At 40.0% G+C, this 25,928-nt stretch overlaps 1 protein-coding gene across 3 annotated transcripts in view; it reads left to right on the plus strand.

The window, feature by feature from the left end:
* Window positions 1–25,928, plus strand: part of spopla (speckle type BTB/POZ protein like a) — a 191,177-nt gene that overhangs the window by 121,242 nt on the left and 44,007 nt on the right. For 2 of the 3 annotated variants that reach the window (XM_073025791.1, XM_073025802.1), the window contains exon 3: window positions 8,861–8,984. The exons of the other annotated variant lie outside the window; for it this stretch is intronic. The gene's annotated coding sequence lies outside the window, so the exon portion shown is untranslated. The remainder of the gene's footprint in view (window positions 1–8,860; window positions 8,985–25,928) is intronic. 3 annotated transcript variants of the gene reach the window in all.

Here is a 25,928-nt window from a genome sequence, read left to right on the forward strand (position 1 = left end):
TGTTGAGGCTGCAGAATTAGTAGATGAGAAAACTGCTGGAATGAAAGTGTTTGAAATTCTGTTAATTATTGAATCACTGAAATCATTGCATTGGATAGCAACAAGCATAATGCTGTCTAAAGGACACAGATATTATGGCCTTTAAAACAGTGAGTTTAACAGATTTCAGGTACTCTGCATCTCTAGCATTTTCGTTTCACATATGGATGAAGAACAGAATTGACATCTAATAATTTATCCATCTCAAAAGATTTCTGTTATTCTTCATTGCATCATTCACCTGCTATTGAGTTTTTTTTTGTATTTGCTGTATTTGTAAGTCCACTGATCATTCATTGTGAAGTATTTCTTTCCATCTGTAATTTATCTTTTTCAATGTTGCATTACCTTACCCATTCACTTCCTATCCCTTAACAATCTTGTTTCCTTCTAAGTTAATTTTGCGACATATTCATCTCTTATGACTCAGCAGTTAGATTTGGATCAGTCACTGAATGTGTTCTGTCTGCAGCATTTTTCAACATTTGAATATGTCATGTGACCAGTCATCTGTTCAAGTCTCTCAACTAACTATTGTCTAAATCAGAATCAGGTTTAATATCAATGCAATACATAATGCAGAAGAAAAACAGAATTACATTAAATATATATTAATAATAGTTAAATAAATAGTGCAAAAAATAGAAATAAAAATGTAGTAAGGAAGTGTTCTTGGGTTCAATGTCCATTCTGAAATCGGATGACAAAGGGGAAGAAGCTGTTCCTGAATTGTTGAGTGTGTGCCTCTGGGTTCCGGTTCTGGAGCTTCTTGATCAGAAGTGTAGGAATATTGGTGTTTTAATGCTGAGCTATAGTCAATAAGTAGCAGCCTGACAAAGGTATTTGTATTGCCCAGGTGATCCAAGACCATGTGGAGAGCCAATGAGATCATGTTTATCATAGATTTATTGTGGCAATAAAGGAAATTGTAGTGGATCCAGGTCCTTGCTGAGGCAGGAGTTGACCCTCGCCATAACCAACCTCTCAAAGCATTTTATCACTGTAGATATGAGTGCTACTAGATGATAGTCATTTAGGTAGCTCACCGTGCTCCTCTTGGGAACTGGTACAATGTTACCCTTTTGAAGCAGGTGGGGACTTCCATCTGGCAGTGAGATTAAAAACGTCTTTGAACACTCCTGCCAGTTGGTTGGCACAAGTTTTCAGAGCCTTTCCAGGTACTCCAGCGGAGCCTGTCGCCTTGCGAGGGTAGAAACTCTTGAAAAAACAACCTGACATCGGCCTCCAAGAGAGATAGAAACATAGAAAATAGGTGCAGGAGTAGGCCATTCAGCCCTTCGAGCCTACACCGCCATTCAGTATGATCATGGCTGATCATCCAACTAAGAACCCTGTACCTGCTTTCTCTCTATACCCCCAATCCCTTTAACCACAAGGGCCATATCTAACTTCCTCTTAAATAGAGCCAATGAACTGGCCTCAACTGTTTCCTGTGGCAGAGAATTCCACAGATTCACCACTCTCTGTGTGAAGAAGTTTTTCCTCATCTCGGTCCTAAAAGGCTTCCCCTTTATGCTTAAACTGTGACCCCTCGTTCTGGACTTCCCCAACATCAGAAACAATCTTCCTGCATCTAGCCTGTCCAATCCCTTTAGAATTTTATACATTTCAATAAGATCCCCCCTCAATCTTCTAAATTCCAGTGAGTATAAGCCTAGTCGATCCAGTCTTTCTTCATATGAAAGTCCTGCCATCCCAGGAATCAATCTGGTGAACCTTCTCTGTACTCCCTCTATGGCAAGACTCTCTTTCCTCAGATTAGGGGACCAAAACTGCACACAATATTCTAGGTGTGGTCTCACCAAGGCCTTGTACAACTGCAGTAGAACCTCCCTGCTCCTGTACTCAAATCCTTTTGCTATAAATGCCAACATACCATTTGCCTTTTTCACCACCTGCTGTACCTGCATGCCCACCTTCAATGACTGGTGTACAATGACACCCAGGTCTCGTTGCATCTCCCCTTTTCCTAATCGGCCACCGTTCAGATAATAATCTGTTTTCCTGTTCTTGTAACCAAAGTGAATAACCTCACATTTATCCACATTAAATTGCATCTGCCATGAATTTGCCCACTCACCTAACCTATCCCAAGTCACCCTGAATCCTCTTAGCATCCTCCTCACAGCTAACACCGCCGCCCAGCTTCGTGTCATCCGCAAACTTGGAGATGCTGCATTTAATTCCCTCGTCTAAATCATTAATATATATTGTAAACAACTGGGGTCCCAGCACTGAGCCTTGCGGTTCCCCACTAGTCACTGCCTGCCATTCTGAAAAGGTCCCGTTTACTCCCACTCTTTGCTTCCTTTCTGCCAACCAATTCTCTATCCACATCAATACCATACCCCCAATACCATGTGCTTTAAGTTTGCACACTAATCTCCTGTGTGGGACCTTGTCAAAAGCCTTTTGAAAATCTAAATATACCACATCCACTGGCTCTCCCCTATCCACTCTACTAGTTACATCTTCAAAAAATTCTATAAGATTCGTCAGACATGATTTTCCTTTCACAAATCCATGCTGACTTTGTTCGATGATTTCCCCTTTTTCCAAATGTGCTGTTATCACATTTTTGATAACCGACTCTAGCATTTTCCCCACCACCGATGTCAGACTAGCCGGTCTATAATTCCCCGGTTTCTCTCTCCCTCCTTTTTTAAAAAGTGGGGTTACATTAACCACCCTCCAATCCTCAAGTACTAATCCAGAATCTAAGGAGTTTTGAAAAATTATCACTAATGCATCCACTATTTCTTGGGCTACTTCCTTAAGCACTCTGGGATGCAGACCGTCTGGCCCTGGGGATTTGTCACCAGGTGCGGCAGGGATTCTCACTGCTATAGTTCTGTTCTCCCTTTCAAAGCGAGCTTAAAAAGTATTAAGCTTATCTGAGAGTAAAGCATCACTGCCATTCATGATGTGTGCTGTATGCTGTACAATTAATAAAAACCTGTGGTAGTGATATCCTTGTAGGCAGTAATATCCATGGAAGTGAATTACTGAGTAAAGTTGAGCGAGAGTCACGACTTAATATTCATTTGAATTAACAGAAAACTTTCTTTTGAAAAATTCTCTTATTTTTGTCAGTGGCAAATGTTGGCAAACATGAAGGTGAATCGTTAAGAATTGTACTAAAGTCAGAAGCTGGACATAAAATTAGAGACCAGGAAACCTAAATAAAGGAAAATGTGATGGAATATTTTTGGAGAAGGGCAGCTAAATATGCTATTTGTAATTCCCTAATAGTTTTGCATCTGGTAGTTTATCGTGCATCCTCCTGACTGACTTGTGGGCAAGATCCCATTAATCCATTTTGACTCATTAGGGTGATTTCAAAAATATTGTATAACTGTAACCTGTTAAAATGATTTAAAATGTTTTGGAAATAAAGTGTACCATCCAATATACTGAAAACTCTGCAAGTCTAGACTATCATACTCCTGAGTATCACATTATTGGAGTTTCACTGTAATGGGTGCCCTAGGATATGTCAGTGTTACTAACCCTATGATGACAAGACACTAGAATGTGGTCTGTTCCCACAGTCTCTTTGTGGCTGGATCAAGATTCAATGTGCCCATCATTCACTTTTAGATCATTCCTTGCACTGAAGGGGCAACATACTTTGCCTGGGCTAAAGACAGCCTAACAGTCCGTAGTCTGTGGTCTAAAGACTGTCCAAATGGAACAGTCCATAGTGCAGAGTTCTTGGAATGAACATCCTGTGGGACCAACGCCTTCAAAGTGGCAAATATGTTGAAATATATTATTCTGTGCAAAGCATTTGTTATTGACTTATGGTTGGAGTAGTGTTCTATTTTATGGCTCATTAAATATGGTTAGAATTGATGGTTTTGTGGTAAACGCATCAATGAACAGCTCCATTATATAAAGTGATAATAATAGTGGGTTTTGCCCAAGCAGAACAATGTGTCCACAGCCTGAATATGCGTAGTGTAAGATCTTGGAGACAAGAACAAGGCTGATTGAAGTTCAGGGATAAGTGTTTTACAGACAGACAGACATACTTTATTGATCCCGAGAGAAATTGGGTTTTGTTACAGTCACACCAAACAAGAATAGTGAAGAAATATAGCAATATAAAACCATAAATAATTAAATTAAAATAAGTTAATCATGTCAAGTGGAAATAAGTCCAGGACCAGCCTATTGGCTCAGGGTGTCTGATACTCTGAGGGAGGAGTTGTAAAGTTTGATGGCCACAGGTAGGAATGACTTCCTATGACGCTCAGTGTTAAGTAGTCAATGGTGGGGATGTAAAAGGAATTTAAGCATTTGGATTCTTGGCTCACTAGTGACTACATGAAGCACTTATCTCTGAATCTCAGTTAGTCTTGTATACCTGATCGTTTGCTGTGATACATAGGAATGAAAGTGGGCCATTCACTTGTGGAGTTACAACTGATATTTGACTTTAAAGCATTGATTAAAACCACACTTAGATTATTGTGAGCCATTTTAGGCCCTTGATCTTTGAAAGGATGTGCTAGCATTGAAGAGGGTCCAGAGGAGGTTCAGGTGAATGAACCCAGGAATGAAAGGGTTAACATACGAAGAGCGTTTAATAGCTTGTGCCTGTTCTTTCTGGAATTTAGAAGAATGGGGGTGGGGGAGAGGGGATCCAATTGAAACCTCTTCTTCTTCGGCTGTCCATCGATTTTGATGTTGACTGTGCTGAGAGTTTAGTTTCTGCAGGCACGTTTATGGGCCACAAGACCAGCATTGGATCAGCACCGTCTCCCACATCGGTTGCTTTTGTGATTTGACTGGTCCAGCACTGAATGTCTGTGTTCATGACCTGCTTCATATTTCTTCTGCCTTTTCTCCTCAATAGCAGGGATTGACAATTCTTGACAATGCAGAGCCAACTTCTTCTGTCCAAAGCATCTTTCTCCCAGGTGTTGACATTCATGTCAGTGTTCCTCACATGGCGCTTGAGCACATCTTTGTAGCGCAGCTTATGACCACCATGCTTCCTCTTTCCTTCATGTAGCTGGCCATAGAAAACAGCTTTGTGTAAACGATCATCACTCATTCTTGTGACATGACCAGTCCAACACAGCTGAGAAGCTGTGATGAGCGAATCTGCACTGACTGTCCCAGCATATTTGAACACCTCCACATCTGGTACCCTCTCTTGCCACTTGATGTGTAATATTTGGCGTAAATTCTTGAGTTGTGTCTTGGTCAATTTCTGATGTGCTTCCGATCCAATGTCATCGTTGCAGTTGAACAAAGCAGAGATGGTAAAACAGCTGTGTTATACACTTTGGCCTTGGTTGCCATTTTAATGTTGTGGCGAGACCAAAGTCGCTTCTGCAAAGCACCAAAGACTTTTGTAGCTGATTGAATTCTCCTCTCAGCTTCCAGATCTGATGAGTTGGTGTTGGTCACAGCGCTTCCTAAGTATGAGAAAGAGTCAGAACATTTCAGCGCTACCCCATTACCCGATATGACTGGTGGGTGGGTCTCACTGGGACTACACGGAGGAGGCTGGTACAAAAGTTTGGTTTTGGAGACATTCTTAGGCCAAAAAGAGTGGCAGCAAATAAGAAGCGGTCTACAATTTTTTGAATCACATTAACATCAGTAGCAACCAGGGCTGAGGCGTCTGTATACAGAAGCTCTCTGACACAATCTCTCTTGATTTGGTTGAGGCTTTGAGTCTTGACAGGTTGAACAGTTTTCCATCTGAGCGAGTCCTGATGTACACACTTTTGTCTAAATTATGGTCCATTATTTCCAAAATTTCAGCAAGGTATAATGTGAACAATGTTGGAGCAAGAACGCATGCATCCGTTTTACCCGTAGTTGATGGTGAAGACTTCGCTGACATCTACTCCGATAGATACTTTGCCAGACATGTTCTCTTGAAACCTATTGAATAGTGAAAGGCCTAGATAGAGTGAACATAGAAAGGTTGTTTCCTGTAGTGGGGCAGTCTAGGACCAGAGGGCACAGCATCAGAATTGAGGAATGTCCATTTAGAACACAGATGAGGAATTTCTTTGGCCCGAGGGTGGTGAATCTGTGGACTTCAATGCTACAGGTGGCTATGGAAGCCAAGTTGTTGGATATATTTAAAATGGAGATTATTAGTTCTTGATTAGTAAGGGGGCCAAAGCTTATGGGGAGAAGGCAGTAGAATAGGGTTCAGAGGGCGAATAAATGAAATGATGGAGTGGTTGAGCAGATTTCATGGGCCAAATGGCATAATTCTGCTCTTATGTCTTATGGAGAGTGAAAGAAGATCAAATTGTGCTTGATCCCAACTATCAGCAGATTTTCTTTCTGATTCATTTTACAGTTTAATTCCATCTTTGCAAGAGATCAGTCTGATATTTTGAATGGTGGAAGTAGTGCCTTATGATTCTTCTGAAAATCTGGCTGTACAATGTTAGCTCTAATTTCTGATCCCTCTTGTTCCGGATTCTTGCAGTTGGAGGAAAATGTTTCTGTATTTCCCCAATTAAATTTGGGGTAACATCTTAACTGTCTTTTGATCTCTTAAGCTGAAAGTATAAATCAAGTTTATGCAATTTGTTATCTCATTAAATGTGTAAGTCTTGGGATCATTCTGGTGAATCTGCACAATACTTTCAGGCCAATGTATCTTTCATGAGCTTCAGTGTTTGAAACCAAATGCAAGCTACCGTAGATTCCGTACTACAGAGCGCACCTGATTAAAAGCCGCAGGCTCTAATTTTAGAAAGAAAATCAATTTTGTACTTGTACAAGCCGCACCGGATTTTAAGCCGCAGGTGTCCCACGTTGTAATATGAGATATTTACACAGAAAGATATTACACGTGAGGATTTTTTAACTTTTAATTAAATCCGTATGGTAACATAAACAAATACATATTGCAAATGCTTTTTTTCGAACCGTGCCTGTAACACAGCTACTTTTAAATATACATACGTATCGGTAACACACAAATTACGTTGCGTATACTTTTTTACTGAACAGTACACGAACAACATTCCAATATCTCCTAACGACTGGTAAAAAAATATATACTGCAGCCTACCAGGAAAAGTTATTGATCGCCTTTAACTTAAAAGCAGCGTTTTCGCTCGGGTCTAATGCGCTCCCCCCCCCCCCCGCCTTTCCGTTTATCGCAAACCGGTATTTTCCCACAAGACGCGGCGAAACCCGATGTGACGTCATAGCATCCTGGGATGTAGTACAGAAAACAAATATACTTAAAACACTTCTAACTTTAACTAGAAAATACTAACAAATGAATTACTAAGCGAAAATATTATAAACTAAATAACTGCCATAAAGGCAGCACAATGCTTCGAGTGTTTTCCATGTTGATGAGGGTGAGTACAAATGACTGATTTACAATAATTTAATTGTGAAAGTGCGCTTGATTTATCGTACAATTTCATTGGACCTCTGTGAACTACTCATCAATTTTATTGGTCTACTGTTACGAGGCAAAATGTTTTTGGCGGCATGAAAAAAAACCATGCATTAGCCGCACCGTAGTAAAGGCCGCAGTGTTCAAAGCTGTTCAAAGCGTGGGAAAAAAGTAGCGGCTTATAATCCGGCATCTACGGCTAATACTTTGTGAATAGCTAAAACATCTCTTCACTTTCCTATCCCAATCGTGTTGAGATAAGTAATTCAAGTGTGTGTGTGAGTGTGTATATATAGAATATTTTTAACAATATGCACTAGCTTATTGGTGATTTTCAGCTAGAAGACAGAAGTAGAGAGAATAGATATTTAACCCTCAGTAATTGTAGAGGCTCTATTGTTGCGGCTTTATAAAGTGCTGTGGTGTAACACTGGGGACACTTTCATATTGGCTCTAGTGATTGAAGGAAGTAAGAATTGGATGAGAGGGTCTGGAAGTATAGTTTATTTTGTTTAACATATTACTGTAGGCCTTTTGGGCAAAATAAGGTCTGTTACAATTAATTTACAAACTCCGAAACATTCATTCTGCTCCAGATTCATAGGAATTTAGATGCAATTTATGATTACTACGTTTGGTATGTTGTGCAGTCTACTAAGGTGAAGTTGGAGACATGTTGCAAATATTTCACTGGTTTTCGTCTCTCATTTATTTTAAGTAATTGTTTTCACTCACTGATCATGTTTATAAATTATTTATTAGCCCTTTTATTGCTTTCTCTATTAAATGATAATGGTTGGCAGTTTTGTTCTCCAGAGACTCCTCTGAAACTTGAACTCTTAGCTTTTTGAATTACTAACACTTCTCTCTTAACATTATAGAGGGCTCTTCGTCACATTTATTGTAATGTGTGGCAGCTTTGTTAGAAAAATTCCATTTGATCAAAGCATTTGAGGTAAACAGATCACAATGGAATTTAATGAGTGCAATAAATTACTTTGAATTAAGTAAGCCAGGTTTCAGGCACTTCTTATTAATACTGTTTACTTGCTGCAATTTGATATACGTTCATTTGTAATACTGGCATTAGGTAGTGATAGATACATCCATGCAAATTCTGTTCAGCCAATGATTTTGTGATATTTCAACTTCTGTATGAGTTCACCAAACAACTTCTATTGTAGCATCCAGTTTTGCATGAGTCTTTACACATGGGAAATAGTTTTACACATTCTCCACATAATCACTTTTCATTAAATGAACTTTAATTGCTTGATAAAATGGGCCTCATTGAGAACAGTATGTTTACATTTTTGGTAGTTCACAGCAACGAGCCATGCAATGATTTTTTAATATAAAAGTTAAAAGCTACTTTTTTAAAAAAGAAAATCTTTTCTTTTGTAGGCATCAGTTTTCTGGCAATGACTCCATTCTAGCCAATATACAATATTCCCGAGTGAAGGTAGCATTCCCCAGATAATTGGGATTTGCAGATTGAAAAGGGCAATCACAGAGTTATTGCCATTAGGTGAGTATGCTGTATCTAAATTTTGGCTTTCGAGTTTAAGATGTGTGTATGACAATGTCAGTGTTACCAGAGATTTTTTATAAAAAAGTCTTCCAACCTTTCGGATAGTCTTCGGATCTTCCTTCTATCTCATGAAGACATTGACATCATACTAATTGATTAATAGTTACAGGGTATGATTTCTCTATTCTTTACTAATATCACTGTCATTTGTGTTTGTATTTTATTAAGTGTTCAGACTTTCATTGTGAAAGTGTAGTTAGGATTGGTTAAGCCTCAGCCATTGTCTCTATACTCCAGCAAGTGCCAATGACTGCTGTCAACAGAATTTTATTTTGGATGTACATCAAATACAGCGTGAAAATAGCTTCATGCATAGGTTCTGGTATGGAATTATTGTCCTGGTAAAGATGTCAGTCCAAAAAACTGTTTATCCCCCTCTATGGATGCTGCCTGACTTACTGAGTTCCTCCAGCATTTTGTGTGTTGTTTAGAATTGCTTAACATTATCTTTGAAGGCTGTTCCTTTACAATAGCTGGCACAGAAAATCTCAGCATGTTGTTACTCTTGATATGAATGCAACACATTTAAAACAAAAGTACGTTTATTATCAAAGTGTTTGTGCAGTATACAACCCTGAGATTCATCTTCCCACAGCCTCAAAACAACGAAACCCTATGGAATCCATTCAAAGAAAACATGAAACACCCAACATGCAAAAAAAGAATAAATTGTGCAAGCGGCAAAAAAGAGCTAAAAAGACACAATATAAAACATCAAATCACAAGAGTCATTAAAACAGTCTAGGAATGTTCAGTTTGGTTCAATTTAGCACTGTTGCATGTTGACTGCATAGCCAGTCGACCACGATCAAAATTTCACAAAGTAGGAATTTAAAAAAACACAGATCTACAAACCGTGTCAATTAAACCTTGTCCAAAACTCTGGCACCATCCACCAGCAGCACTGAGGAACTGGGAGAGAGTGGTCAAAAGCAGGCGCCTTCCTATCACAGCAGGGAACGAGAGATAGAGAGAGAGCAGTCAAACGCAGGCAGATGGCATTGGACAACCGCTTGCCTTCCACTCGCGCCTTCGTTGATTTCAATCTTGAACACCACTGAGATTGGCAAGAAATGGGCTTGTGCCCCACCTCCAGGCCACACACTCCACTCCAAATCTCACCTAACTCCCTCGGAGATGGCAAAATACCAGAACGCTCAATTGGCGCGAAAACAGACCATCAGAATGTAAATTGCAAGTTCCATTTGCACACAGCGTAGTAGCTGAATCATATTTGAAAGAAGGTGTTTTTTAAAAAAAAGTTTTGTGAACTGTCTGAAGGATGTTGTCATCGCTCATATTGTTTGCTGGCGCCATTTCAGAGATTTAATATTATTCAATGCATTAAAACATTGTTTTGAGATGGTTATGAGTAAGGATAAGATTGGCTCTTGCAGAAAGGTAAATGCAAGCAATCCTGCAGATGCTGGAAATCCAGAACAACACACACAAAGTGCTGCTGGAAGTTAGCAGATCAAGTAGTATCTATGGAAATAAGATCATATGACATAGGAGCAGAATTAAGTCATTAGGCCCATCAACTCTGCTCCGCCATTCAATCATGGCTGGTCCTCCCTCCTTAGCCCCACTCCCTGACTTTCTCCCCGTAACCTTTGATGCCAATCTCTGCTTTAAATACACAGAACAATGTAGCCTCCACAGCTGCCTGGGGTAACACATACCACAAATTCACCATCCTCTGCCTATAGAAATTTCTCCACATCTCTGTTTTAAATGGATGCCCTGCTTCTGCCTAAAGAAATTTCTCCACATCTCTCTAAAGTGGACACCCCTCTATCCTGAGGCTGTGGCCTTTTGTCCTGGAGTCCCCCACTGTGGGAAACATCCTTTCTACATCTGCTTTTTCTAGGCCTTTCAACATTTGAAAGGTTTCAGTGAGATTCCCCCCTCATGCTTCTAAATTCCAGCGACTGCAGGTCCAGAGCCATTAAATGTTCTTCATGTGATGGCCCTTTTATTCTTGGAATCATCCTTGTGAACCTCCTCTGAACCCCTCCAATGCCAGCACATCTTTTCTCAGATAAGGAGCCCAGAACTGTTCACAAATCTCAAGGTGAGGCCTCACCAGTATCTTAAAGCCTCAGCATCACATCCCTACCTTGTATTCTAGACCTCTTCAAATGAATGCTAACATTGCATATGCCTTTCTCACCATTGGGTCAGTCTGCAAGTTAACCTTTAGGGTGTTTTGCACAAGGTCTCCCAAGTCCCTTTGCATCTCAGATTTTTGGATTTTCTCCCTGTTTAGAAAATAGTCTGCACATTTATTTCTACTACCAAAGTGCACGACCATACATGTTCCAATATTGTATTTAATTTGCCACTTGCCCTTTTTCCTAATCTGTCTTTCTGCAACCTGCCTGTTTCCTCAACACTACCTGCCCCCCACCACCAATCTTCATATCATCTGCAAACTTGAAAACAAAGCTATCTGTTCCATCATCTAAGTTATTAATACACAGCATAAAAAGAAGCAATCCCAACAACGACCTCTACGGAACATCACCTATCACTGGCAGCCAACCAGAAAAGGATCTTTTATTCCCACTCACTGCCTCCTACGAGCAGCCTATGGTCTAACCATGCTACTAACTTTCCTGTAATACCATGGAGTCTTAACTTGGTAAGCAGTCTCATGTGTGGCACCTTGTCAAAGGCCTTCTGAAAATCCAAATATACAACATCCACTGCATCCCCATTATCTGTCTATCCTACTTGTAATCTCAAAGAATTCCGCCAAGTTCGTCAGTCAAGATTTTCCCTTAAGGAAGCCGTGCTGACTTTGTCCTATCTTATCCTGTTTCACCAAGCACTCCATAACTTCATCCTTAACAACTGACTCCCAACATCTTCCCAATCACTGAGGTTAGGCTAATTGTTCTGTAATTTCCTTTCTGCCACCTCCCTTCTTTCTTAAAGAGTGGAGTGACATTTGCAATTTTCCATTCCTCCGGAGCCATGCCAGAGTCCAGTGATTCTTGAAAGATCATTACTGATGCCTCCACAATCTCTACCACTATCTCTTTCAAAACCCTAGGGTGCAATTAATCTGATCTGGGTGACTTGTGTATCTTTTACATCTTTCAACTTTTTGAGCACCTTCTCCCTTGTAATTGTAACTTCTCTTCCCTCACACCCTTCACCATCTGGCACACTGCTAGTGTCTTCTACAGTGAAGAGTGATGCAAAATACTCATAGTTCATCTGTCTTCTCCGTGTTCCCCGTTATTATTTCACAGGCCTCATTTACTAGCAGACCTGTTTCCACTCTCATCTCTCTTTTAATTTTTATATATTTGAAAATCCACCTTGATATTGTTTGCTAGCTTGCTTTCATATTTCATCTATCCCCTAATGATTCTTTTAGTTGCCTTCTGTAGCTTTTTAAAAGCTTCCCAATCCTCTTTCTTCCTCCTAATTTTTTCTTTGTTATATGCCCTCGTTTGCTTTTACATTAGATTTGACTCCCCTTGTCAGCCAAAGTTGTACTGCTTTACCGCTTGAGAATTTCTTTGTTTTGGAATATATCTACCCTGCACCATGCTCATTTTCCCCAGAAACTCAAGCCATTTCTGCCAGTATCTCCTTCCAGTTTACTTTGGCCAGCTCCTCTCTCATACCACTTTAATTTCCTTTACTCCACTGAAATACAGGTAGTCCCCGAGTTACGAACGTCCGACTTACAGACAACTCGTACTTACGAACCGAGGAAGGAGAACATCGTCCACCATTTTAAGTCATTGCCTTTGACACTGTATTGAGTGTTTAACGTTGTATTTAGCTTAAATTTTTCTTAGTAAGATTCACCCTGACCCCCACCCCAGTTCCGGTCGGCTGGTGGCGCAATGAGATCAGCGCCGGGCTCGAGAATGGAGGTTGCTGAGTTCAATTTAGTGACAGACCCCTCCTGTGCCGGGTTGATGTCGATCCAGTTACTCCCGTACCATCCGTGCCAGGTTGATGTCGAGCTCGCAACTTGACCTTGTAAAAAAAACCCACTGCCACCTCCAGTTTAAATTGCCATGCGGAATATTGTGGAGGATCAAATACCCAAACCCAGCACAGCCCCCACTTATCCCGTTTAACCTGTCTCAGTGCAGTGGAGTTTAGGACCCGGGGAATTCAGTGCAGTGGTCCTTGGGACCTAGCGGATCTCAGGAGCACCACGGTGCAGGTCAGGACCCATCGCCTGTAGTGTTTCTGTTCCATTGACGGGAAGCGATAGTGATTGAAAATGAAGTGCAAATAATAAAGCGTTTGGAAAGAGGTGAAACACCATCGGTCATTGGAAAAGCGTTAGGCTACAATCGGTCAACGATCGGAACAATTTTAAAGAATAACAGATAAAGTGAGAATAATGGAGCATGTGAAAGGCCCTGCCCTGATGAAAAGCTACTATTATTACTAAGCAATGCAGTGGTTTAATTATTGGAATACATATGTTTCTTAAGTGTTTTATATGCATAGAAAGGTAAAATATATACTATATACTAAGACAAACGTTTGACTAACTGACACTAAATAATACTGGATGTACTTGTTCCGACTTACGTAGAAATCCGACTTAAAGACGGACTCAGGAACTGAACTCGTACGTAACCCGGGGACTGCCTGTACTACCATGTCAGACCTTACTTTTTCCCTATCTAATTTCAAGTTGAACTCAATCATATTGCGATCACTGTCTCCTAAGGGTTCCTTTACCTTAAGCTTGTCTATCACCTCCGGTTCATTTCATAACACTCAGTCTGATGTAGCTGATCCCCTAGTAACTCAACGACAAACTGCTCTAAAATGCCATCTTGTAGGTATTCAAGATTCAACACTGTAAAAGTGCAACAAGATCATTCACCTTATTTCTTATATTTGCTGCCCTTTTTGATTCTGCATCCCTAATGCACTGATACTCACTTTGCTGGCTGCAATTTTGTCCTATCACCCGCCTGCCTTTCCTGACAGTCTGACTGCATGCTGTCTTTGCTTTTTTTTCACCATCCATCTATCCTGAGTCCCTTCACTCCGTTTCCTGACCCCCTGCCAAATTAGTTTAAACCCATCCCCAACAGTTCTAACAAATCTGCCCACAAAAATATTGGACCCCATTGGGGACCAATGAAATGAATAAACAGTTGATGTTTTGGGCTGAGGTCCTTCATTAGGGCTAGAAGGGAAGTGAGAAGAAGCCAGAATAAGAAGAGGACAAACTATGTGATAGGTGAAGTCAGATGGGTGGAGGAGGGGGATAAGTAAGAACCTGGTAGGTGATCAGTGGAAAAGGCAAAGGGCTGGAAAAGGAGGAACCTTTTCTCCAGGGTAGAAGTGACAAACACCAGAGGACATGGTTTTATGGTTGGGGAGGAATTTAAAGCTGATGTGTGAGGCGAGTTTATTACATAGATAATGGTAGGTGCCTGGATTAGGTTTCTGGGAGTTGTAGTGGAAGCAGGCAGTTTGGAGGCGTTTAAGAGGCTTTTAGGTGGATGCATGAATATGAAGGGAATGGCGTGATTATAAATGGATCAAGTGAGGAGGACATCCAGTATAAATTGGCATCACAATCAGTGTAACGTAGTGGGCTGAATGGCGGAATGTGGGTACTTTTTAAAAATCTTGATTTGAATGGAAATGGTGCTTTGATACTCTGATCCATTTGGTGTTAATAACACTGCATGACACTACCCACAAGATTCAGTGTAGGCTTCTGTTTGTCATATATATTAATAATTTAGACAAGAATATAAAATGACTCCACTGTTGTGGTAGAATCTCAGATGGTGATGAGCAAGAGTAGCTGGTTGAGTTTTTTTTTCTCTTTGCAATAGTAAACTCGCACACATCAGCACTACCAAGGAACTAATTATGGACTTTAAGAAGGGGATGTCAGGAAAACGCACATCAGTTCTCTTTCAGAGTTCAACAGTGGAAATAGTGAGCAGCTTCATGTTCCTGGGTGTCAGCATCTCATGGATCTCTTCTGGGTTCATCACATTGATGCAATCCCAAAGAAGGCATGCCTGAATCGCAGCTTCATTAGGAGTTTATAAAGATATGGTCTGTCACCAAAGATTCTTAGAAATTTCTCTAAATGTGCAGTGGAGAGCATTCTGACTGGTTATATCACAGCTTGGTATGGAGCCTGCAATATGAAGGGTTGCAGAAGGTTATAGACTCAGCCAATTCTATTGATTTAGTAGCAGCTTCTACCCTTCTGTCATCAGATTTCTGAATGTCCTATGAATACTGCCTTACTATTAACATTATTTGCTCCACGTATTTTCTGTAATTTATAAATTTTTATGCCTTTGCACTGTATACTTTTGCAAATCAGCACATTTAACATTTTGTATCAGTGATAATTCTGATTCTGGGGTGGCACGATTAGTAAATTTGCAAGGGACACCAAGTTGGCGGTATAGTGGACAGTGTCTGTAGTTACAAAATATATACAGTATGTTGTCTAAAGTTACAAAAGGATCTATATTAACTAGGAAGTTGGATAAAGGAAAGGTAGTTGGAAATTGAGTCTAACAAGTGCAAAGTAATACATTTGAAAAGGGAAGATAGTGAATGACAGGAAACTAGGGAGTGTTGTAGAACAGCTTCTTGGGGGTAAAGCAGTGAATGACTAAATGCTTCAAGGAGTTTCACTATCACTTCAAGAAATGTCAAAAAAAATGCTCCCAAAATGGGAAAAGGGGACAGCAGGCAAACAGAAAGCGTATTTGAAACCAATCAGTAAAATGTGAGGAAAATGAGTAACAATTTTATATCTGAAGCTTGATGCTTTAACTTTGAACAGTTTATTGTGTGGTGAAACTGATTTCTGAAACAGTTAGCTAATAATTTAATGTGATGACAAAACAAATGTGTGCTAATTTCTTATGTTTATATGATTAATTTTAGATTGTCATTGAAGTAACACAAAGTCAATAACTTAAAAGAAGAATTCCCAAGATGAAGGTTTTACCTTGTTTTACTTTATTTATTGCTTGACAAACTCACTTGTGAGCATAGCAAACCCAGGCTCCATTTTTCTACTATATCTCTTGACAGCTTAATCAATAAACCACAGTTTTGGATAATTATCATTAACTCTAAGATTTCCAGTTGCTTTCTGATGAGCATTAAGAAGAATGAAGCTATTATGTTTAGCTATCATCAAAAATATTTTCTTATAATGCCATCAACATTTTCAACCTCTAAGACTGAATGAAACCAGCTACTAGTAGAGTGTATGTTCTTAACCCACTACGCAAAGATGTGTTTTGTTTTCTTGTACCTCTGCATTATCTTCATTCCAATTATGGATGTGTTGTTAAAAACCTTGATTTAATCAGATGTAGTGTGTAACCACCCTGGTACACCCAGAAACTTATTAACGACAGAGCAGCCAACATCTGATGTACTAAGCACAATCGGATTATTGCTACCAGTCTCATTGACCTACGATGCCCAGTACATTCCATTTAGATTTCTTGGTAACATTCAATCTTTTGATTATCATGCATTTCTCTTCAAGTTCTCTTGCCTTCAGACCCAAGATTTTTTTTTCAAGACTTAAATCTGACTCCTTGTGTCCATGTGTTTTCTGTGTGGGGAGCCCATCCTCTGCTTGTTATGGATCTATTTGCCACTGGTCCAAGAACCTGCTTTGTCAAATCTCTTTTGGCCAGATTGTAACAACTACCCATGGTAAAGAAATCAAATGTGGGTGTCTTCTACTCTGCATAATTGGCATGGAAACAAGTCACCCTGTCTTCAAGAGCAATGTAAGAAGAAACGTCCAGCAACAGATTGTGCAGAATGTGGTGTAATGCCACACCGAAGAATCATGACGAAAACCTATTTTTATGCTTACAGAAATTTGCTCCCCACGCAATAGACTTCTGTTCATGCCTGGAGTTGCATATTAAGATGGCTTTAATCAATCACCTTCTTTCCTTCCTATTGCCAGTGAGGGTGTACTTCGGCAGCATGACCTAGCTGTCCAGATTGTACAATTTGCATAATTATATGCTTATTATGTACTGCACAATTTTATACTTGCCTTAATGCAGCTGACTCTATATTTGTTGGAGTTAGAGGACAAACAAATGAACAGAATAATGCTGCTTGAGGCTTCATATTAATTGTGATTATGCAACTAGCAATAGTTTTTGTCCAAATTTTAGTTGTTGGAATTCCTAAAAGTTGGAAATATTTGGTAACAGATGACAAGTCTTTTTCCACAGAGTGGATGAGACATACACTAAGAGGCACAGATTTAGATAAGATGGATAAGATTTAAAAGTGAGCTGAGGGGCAACTTTTATACACACACAGGATGGTGAGTACATGGAATAAGCTATCGGAAGAAGTGGTTGATGCAGGTACATTAGCATCATTTAAGAACACATGGATAGGTACATGTAGTGGTGGAGCTTAGAGGCCGAATGCTGAGTGAGCACTGTGGTTGGCATACTCATTGGGCTGAAGGGCCCATATCTATGACACTGACCGTGTATCTCATGACAATATCTAATTAAATATAGCTAGTTCAGAAATGAAACAAATGCAGGGTTTGACTAATGTATTCCTGAAACTCAAAGCCTGGATAATGAACAATGACGTTTTAGAGTAGACTGTAAACAAATAATTACAAGCATTAAGCAACCTGATGATTAAATTTGCAACAGTAATTTTCCGTAATATTTACCTATGCTAATCAACTATTTACTGATATCTTAAACATCTCACTTTGGCAGTCAGGTACTCAACTACTTATATCAGGTTTCATTCATACCGGTAACCCAGAAGAACGTGGAACAATGCCTAAATAACCCAGTAGCACATGCTGTACGTCCATTGTAATGAGGCGCTTTGAGAGGTTGGTCATGAATCACATCAACTCCTCCTGAGGAATGACTTGGATCCAGTCCAGTTTGCTTACCTTCACAACAGGTCAACAGCAAATACCACTTCATTGGCTCTCTACTCAACTTAGGAACATCTGGACAGTGAAAATGCATACATCAGCAAACTCTTCATTGATTACAGCTCTGCATTGAACACTATCATCCCTCAAAACTAATCAATAAGCTCCAGGACCTAGGCCTCGTGTATCTTGATCTTCTATTTCTTCACTTGCAAACCCCAGAAGGTACAGATTGATAGCAACATCTCAACAATCACCATCACCACAGGTACACCACAAGGCTGTGTGCTTATCCTCCTATTTGCTGTACACTTACAACTGTGAGGTCAAGTGCAGCCCAAACACCATATTTAAGTTTACTGACAAAACCACTGTTTTTGGCTGAATTATAGGTAGTGACAATTTGGCATATTGGAGGGAGATTGGAAATTTGGTTGAGTGGTGCCACCACAACTTCTCACTTGACGTCAACAAAACCAAGGAGCTGATTATTGACTTCAGGAGGAAGAATCTTGGGGTCCATGAGCCAGTGCTCATTAGGGCATCAGAGATGGAGAGGCTTAATAACTTTAAATTCCTTGGCATAATCATATCAGAGCATCTGTCTTGGGACCAGGAGGTAAATGCCATTTCAAAGAAAGCTGTTAGAAGTTTGTCCAAGTTTGGCACCATCTGGAAGTTTGATAGACTTCTGTGGATGCACAGTGGAGAGTTTCCTGACTGATGTTGCATCACGGAAGGTTATGGAATCACCAGTGCCAAGGAACAGAAAAACCAACAAAAAGTAGTGGCTACAGCCTGGTTCATCACTAAGCACATCTACACAGAGTGCTGCCCCAAGAAAGCAGCATCAATCATCAAGGTCCCTCACCATCCAGGACATTTTCTTTTCGTGCTGCTACTGTCAAGGTGGTGGTCCAGGAACCTTGGATTCCATTCCACCCAAGGAACAGATATTACCCTTCAACTGTCGGGCTCCTGATCCAGCATGGATTTCTTCCCTCACCACAACACTGCACCGAACATGGAATGCAACCTCTCACTCGCTTTCAAGGACTCTATAACTCATGTTCTCAGTTATTTATTGTTTTTTTTGTATTTACAGTTTGTCAGTCAGTGTAGTTTCTCATTGATTTTATTGTACTTTTTTGTTCTACTGTGATGCTTATTGAAAATGACAGATGGAATTTAATGCAGGTAAATGCCAGGTGTTGCACTTTAGGAGGAAAGTGAGTAGTAGGGCACTGAAGAGTGGGGTAGATCAGAGGGATCTGGAAATACTGATCCATAATTCCTTGAAGGTGGTGTCACAGGTAGAGAGGGTTGTAAAGAAAGCTTTAGACACACTGGTCTTCATTGGGGAAGGGGTCAGTTTGGCATCACTTTTTACATTATACCAATGATTCAGATGACAGATTGATGGTTTTGTGGCTAAGTTTGTGGATGATGTGAAGATAGGTGAAGGGGTAGGTAACATGGAAGAAGCAGGGAGTCTGCAGATGGACTTGGACAGATTAGAAGAATGGACAAAGAATTGGCAGATGGAATATAGTGTAGAGAAATGTAAGGTCATGCACTTGGTAGAAGGAATAAAAGCATTGACTATTTTCTAATTGGGAGAAAATTCAAAACTCAGAGGTGCGAGGCGTCTTGGTCCTCGTGCAGGATTCCCTGAAGGTTAACTTTTAGTTTGAGTTGGTGGTAAGGAAGACAAATGCAATGTTAGCATTCATTTCGAGATGACTAGAATGTAAGAGCAAGGATGTGATGTTGAGGCTTTATAAGGCATTGGTCAGGTCACACTGGGAGTATTGTGAGAAGTTTTGTATTCTTATCTAAGAAGTAATGTGCTGCCTTTGGAGAGAGTCCAGAGGAGGTTCAGGAGAACGATTCTAGGAATGAAAGGGTTAATGTATGAGGAACGTTTAATGGCTGAGAGTTACATACGCTGGAGTTTAGAAGAATGGGGGGAGAGGAGTCACGTTGAAACCTATCAAATGCCAGACAGCCTAGATCAAGTGGATTTGGAGAGAATGTTTCCTATAGTGGGTGCGTTTAGAACTGGGGCCATAGCCTCAGAATAGAGGGATGTCTTTAGAACAGAGATGAGGGAGAATTCCTTTAGGCAGAGAGTAGTGAATCTGTGGAATTCATTGCCAAGGGTGGCCATGGGGGCTAAATCATAGAGTATATAAAGTGGAGGTTGATAGGTTTTTGGTTCGTCAGTGCATCCAAAAGTTACGGGGAGAAGGCAGGAGAATGGGGACAAGGGGATAATAAATCAGTCATGCTGCAATGGCAGAGCAGATCCAATGGGCTGGAAGTCCTAAGTACAGTCTTCTAAATGAAAGTAATGAGTGCAGGAGTTTGGATGTTATGTTGAATTTGTGTATGATATTAATAAGGCCTAATTTGGTGTAGATTGTGCAATTTTTGCCACCTACTTGCAGGAAAGACGTCAATATGATTGAAAGAGTACAGAAAAAAATTACAAGGATGTTGCCAGCGGGACTTGAGAACTGAGTTAGAGAGAATGTTTGAATAGGTTTAGACTTTATTCCGTAGAGTTCAGGTGAATGAGGAGAGATTTGACAGAGGTATACAGAGTTGAGGTGTACAGATTGGGCAAATGCAAGCAGGCTTTCTCCACTGAGGTTGGATGAAATTAGAACTAGAGGTCATGGGATAGGATGAAAAATGAAATGTTTAAGGGGATCATGAGGGGAAACTATTTCACTCAGAGGGTGGTGGCAGTGTGGGATGAGTTGCCAGTGCAAGTGGAGGATGCAGGGTCACCTTCACCATTTAAGAGAAATTTTAGATGGGTAAATGGATAGGAAAGGTATGGAAGATCGATGGGACTTGACAGGTTAATAGCTTGGTACAGACCAGATAGGCTGAAGGTCTAGTTTCTATGCTGCAGTGTTCTATGAGTTAACCTCAGTAGTATTTGGTGACATACATGTACTTCGATATTTTACTTTGAACTCTGATAAAGTACAGTCATAACTATGAAATATAGTGGATTCTGGCTAATAGGTCCAATGGTTAATCAGGGCAATCACTTATTTCGGACAACTCAGAGCAAGTGCTAATGAGAATATAGTTCGGATTCCCTTTGTTTATTTGGGACACTAAAAAGCTTAATTGGGACAGGAGACTTTTGAAATAATTTCTAACATGCTGCAAGTGTGTGTACTTGTGTGCCCGTCAGACACTACAGCATGCTTATAGTGAACACATTTTAAATTGCATCAGCTGTGTGTGCTTTGTTCAAAAAGCAGTGATTTTTGCACTGATATGCAGTAAGACAGTCCAAAACTGTTTTGCTCGCTGTTTTACTCATCTCGAAGCATTCAAGTGTAGAGATGCCAAAAACGGCTGGGAGTGAAAATTAAATGATTTCACTACTTCACCAAGTTGGGAACTATGAAGAATTCGAAGATACCAGCATTCATCTGGATAGCATTGTATGAAAGCAATCCATTATCTGTACTAATTTTGTTCATTTATGATCAGTGAAAAGAAACATGACAGTATATTTGTTGTCCATCCTATCCAAAGATGACAACGAAACCTGTGCGGAAAGATTTTAAAGTGGAAAAGCTGTGCACTGAAACAGTTTGCTCTCTCAGTTTCAAAAGTCTGGGTCTTGTGTACAAGTAGCCTTCACAAACTGGGGTCTTCCTTGGTTGCAGCAGATAGCCATGACTACTGCTGTGCCTTGTCATGCCCTTTGCTCTCCATGAAGTGTTGTAGAATCACCCTCTTGGCCATTTGATCACATTTTCGAAATCATCTGCTTAGTCCTCCAGAGCTGACTTCACATGCTATGACAGGCATGCCCTATTTCACCGGAGTGTGGCCGCTGTCACATGCAAACAGCAATTTGGAGCCACAGCTGAGAGCTGAGTGAACGGTGCAGAACAAACGTGAATGTGCTGCCCCAGAATGGACATGGCAAGTCCCTTCACTGGAGATGTTACCTTCCCAGAACACTCAATACATGGCAGCATTCACTGGATAAATTCCTTCCTCAATAACTGTTAGGAACTAATACAGTTTTATAGTACTGTAGTAGCATTGGTAATGTTCTAATTTGTTCAGTATTTCAATTAAATACATAATTTGTTACTCAGTTAAAGGCTGGTTTGTTATTTTTATATCTTTTTAATTATTCCCATGAAACTTCAATTAATTGGGGGCAGGCACTTAATTGGGCCAAATGTTCTGGTCCCAGTGTGTCCCAGTTGACCAGAATCTACTGAATTGCGTCACTGTAGAATAGAAAGCTATGTACATAATCCACTGTGTTGAGAAGCTATAGACCTAGTTATTCAGTTCTGTATTTTCTATATTCCTATCACAACATAGGGTCATTAATGGATTCCTTAACTCAGGATAGATGAAGAGAGATAAGTCTGCTAGTCCAGTTAGCACTGCAAATCTAGAGAAAGGATGCATAGAGATTATTCACCTATGATTGTATTGAAAATGACAAAGCACTTTTAGATTAACTGACATGAAGGTATTACCATTGAAGTTTTGTGTTGCATCTTTTATTAGGTTTTTAGTTGTATTATCTAGCTTTGATTTCTATGGGATCAAACTGATGTGTCAAGCTGAAGTGCGTTGTTTGCGTCAATGACCAACACAGTCTGAGGATGTACTGTACTTGGAGCAGCCTGCAATTGTCACCATGCTTTTGGTGACAGCATTTCTTTGCCACAGCTTACTAACCTGTTTACCTTTAGAATATGGGACCTGGAGGAAATCCAAGCAGTCATGGGGAGAACATGCAAATTCCTAACAGACAGTGGCGAGAATTAAATCCCTGTCTCTCGCACTGTAAAAGGTTACATGAACTGCTACACTACCACACCCCCTGCATGTTAAAATGGAATAATACTGCATGTTATTGAGAGCAAAATTAGGAGTGGAGAATTGGTTAACCAAGATGAAAGTTGAAAAACATAACCTAATTAAGTACTTGAGAATTTTTATATTGGCAGTCCAGAAATATCTGGCACATTTTTTAGCATCAGAGTTTTTTTTTTAGCAGTAACTGTGGTTTAGTGCACCCTTAAAATCTATTCAGTAAGGTGCAACGTTATTGTCGACCATGAAGAAAGTTAGATTCAAATTCTGTTGAATGTAGACTGGAAGTGATTGTATTGATATAGATTCGAAGGGGAAATGACAGGTAGAAATTGAGTTATTTCCTATTGTGAATTCTCTACCTAAGTTTGTAGGAAATTGAGGCCTGGGGCAAATCAGCTATGATCATATTGAATATCAGAGGAGAATTGAGAGGGCTGATAATTTACTATGTCCTTGAGATTTCACCACAAAATTTGGGAATGAAGAAATTCCTACCTTTAATTTGCTGAGGCTGAGCTCGATTTGCCAAGATATTCCAGTATTCTTGGTGCCTCTGTGAGAACCCTGATCCTGAATCTGGGTATGTATGGAACTTAGTTGTTGGATGGGAGAGGGAATAAAGTACATCTTCAAAATTTGCACTAATATTTGAATAATGACATAAATGTTCAGTAAATATAATCTGTTTCAAATTACAAGATAATTATGTGAGGAATAAGAGTATGGCAATATAACAAAAAGATGTATACTTTTCTGAAATTGTTGTAAACAAAACCTTATGTAATTGCCTGTATTTTTCAGCTATCAAAACAAAAATCTAAAGCAATATGTTGCAATATTTCTACTACGATTTTCCTTTTAATTTGTTTGGTTCTTTTTGTGCTGACTTGTTATTCAGATTACATACAGCCAAGTGAAACAGAATGCTGTGTTCAATATCCCAGTAGTTATAATAGAATATTTATTCAAAACATCTCAGATCATAATTTTTCCTTGGGCATTACCTTAGGGTTGAAGATGACTGACTCCTGCTTTGTTTATTGAGAGTTCTATGTGTTAATCAAATAGTGAACAATAGGATGGGTAGGTGAGTACCGTAGATTCCGGACTACAGAGCGCACCTGATTAAAAGCCGCTGGCTCTAATTTTAGAAATAAAATCAATTTTTTACTTGTAAAGGCCGCACCGGATTTTCGGCTGCACCGGATTTTCGGCCGCAGGTGTCCCACGTTGTAATATGAGATATTTACACAGAAAGATATTACACGTGAGGATTTTTTAACTTTTAATTAAATCCATATGGTAACAAAAACAAATACATATTGCAAATGCTTTTTTTCGAACCGTGCCCGTAACGCGGCTACTTTTAAATATACGTTGCGTATACTTCTTTACTGAACAACATTCCAATATCTCCTAACGACTGGTAAAAAATATATATACTGCAGCCTACCAGGAAAAGTTATTGATCGCCTTTAACTTAAAAGCAGCGTTCGCTCAGATCTAATGCCGCTCGCCCCCTCCTTCCCGTTTATCGCAAACGGCATTTAAAAGCAGCGTTCGCTCAGATCCAAAGCCGCTCGCGTAATGCGCTCCCCCCCTCCTTTCCGTTTATCGCAAACGGCATTTTTCCCACAAGACGCGGCGAAACCGGGTGTGACGTCATAGCATCCCGCGATGTAGTACAGAAAACAAATATAGTTAAAACTCTTCTAACTTTAACTAGAAAATGAATTACTAAGCGAAAATATTATAAACTAAGTAACTGCCATAAAGGCAGCACAATGCTTTTCTTCGAGTGTTTTCCATGTTGATGAGGGTGAGTACAAATGACTGATATACAATAATTTAATTGTGAAAGTGCGCTTGATTTATCGTACAATTTCATTGGACCTCTGTGAACTACTCATCAATTTTATTGGTCTACTGTTATGAGGCAAAATGTTTACGAGGCGGCATGAAAAAAATCATGTATTAGCCGCACCGTTTTAAAGGCCGCAAAGTTCAAAGCTGTTCAAAATGTGGGAAAAAAGTAGCGGCTTAAAATCCGGAATCTACGGTAGTTAGATGCTATGCTTCATTTCCACTTACACAGGGATTCTGAATGAATGGTCTTAGCTACTAAATGCTGTCCTAATTGTTCCTCCTCGTATAACAGTCATGGACCAGAGATTCACTGGAGTTTGGGAATGTTGCATTCTCAGAGGTCCTGAGCACAATCTTATTTTTTTTCTCTGGTCCATCTGGTAATCTCTTCTAGGAACAGATGCTCTTTTCTGAGCACATTTTCAGGAACATAGTGCCAGACAAGTGAACAACATGGACTACCCAATGTAGTTAACTAACTACAACTAGGGCCTCAATGCTGAAGATATTAGCCAAGGACAAAATGCTGGCATTGGTTTATTTGTCCAGCTGCTAGTGAATTTTGATTTTGCAGCTATGGCTTTGGGTACCTGTCTGTTATATGTGTGGATCTCGGAACATCTCAGCCATATGAACTACTGCCATCTGGAAGACCATGAAATTTGTGCTAGGGTGTTGTCGGTGATCTTTAGGAACCCTTCTCAAGTGAGAGTAGCTGTTGTCTGGAATTGCTGTTGCAGATCAGCTGTCATAGGGTTCGATCCAGTGGCAAATGGGCCTAAGCTAATTGGAGACCAATTCTGCTGCATAGCTGTTTGCACTGTCACGGCTGTGAACTTGTGTGTAAAGTGCTAACCAGTAGATGTATGTACACTGTGTGTGTGTGTTAGGCTCACATAAGATGAGAAAACTTTTGTCCGCTGCTTCCCATCTAGATTCACATCAATGTCTTTACTTGACCTGTTCCCAGCTCTTGCTCTGAGCTGCATACTGGATACCATTTCCAATCAAGAATTCAAACCACATAAGTAACGGTGCCTCCAGGCCCCACTGTGTTCGATGTTCCAGCCTCTGGCTTTTGCTGCACATCTAATGTCACACTGATCTCCTGACCGATCTGCACTTTCAACTAAGGTTCATACAAGAAGGTGGTTTTAGTTGCATCAAATTTTTTGAAGTTAGACTCCCTAGGCCACAAA

The sequence above is a fragment of the Hemitrygon akajei genome, chromosome 2 (assembly GCF_048418815.1).
Source record: "Hemitrygon akajei chromosome 2, sHemAka1.3, whole genome shotgun sequence".
NCBI lineage: Eukaryota > Metazoa > Chordata > Chondrichthyes > Myliobatiformes > Dasyatidae > Hemitrygon > Hemitrygon akajei.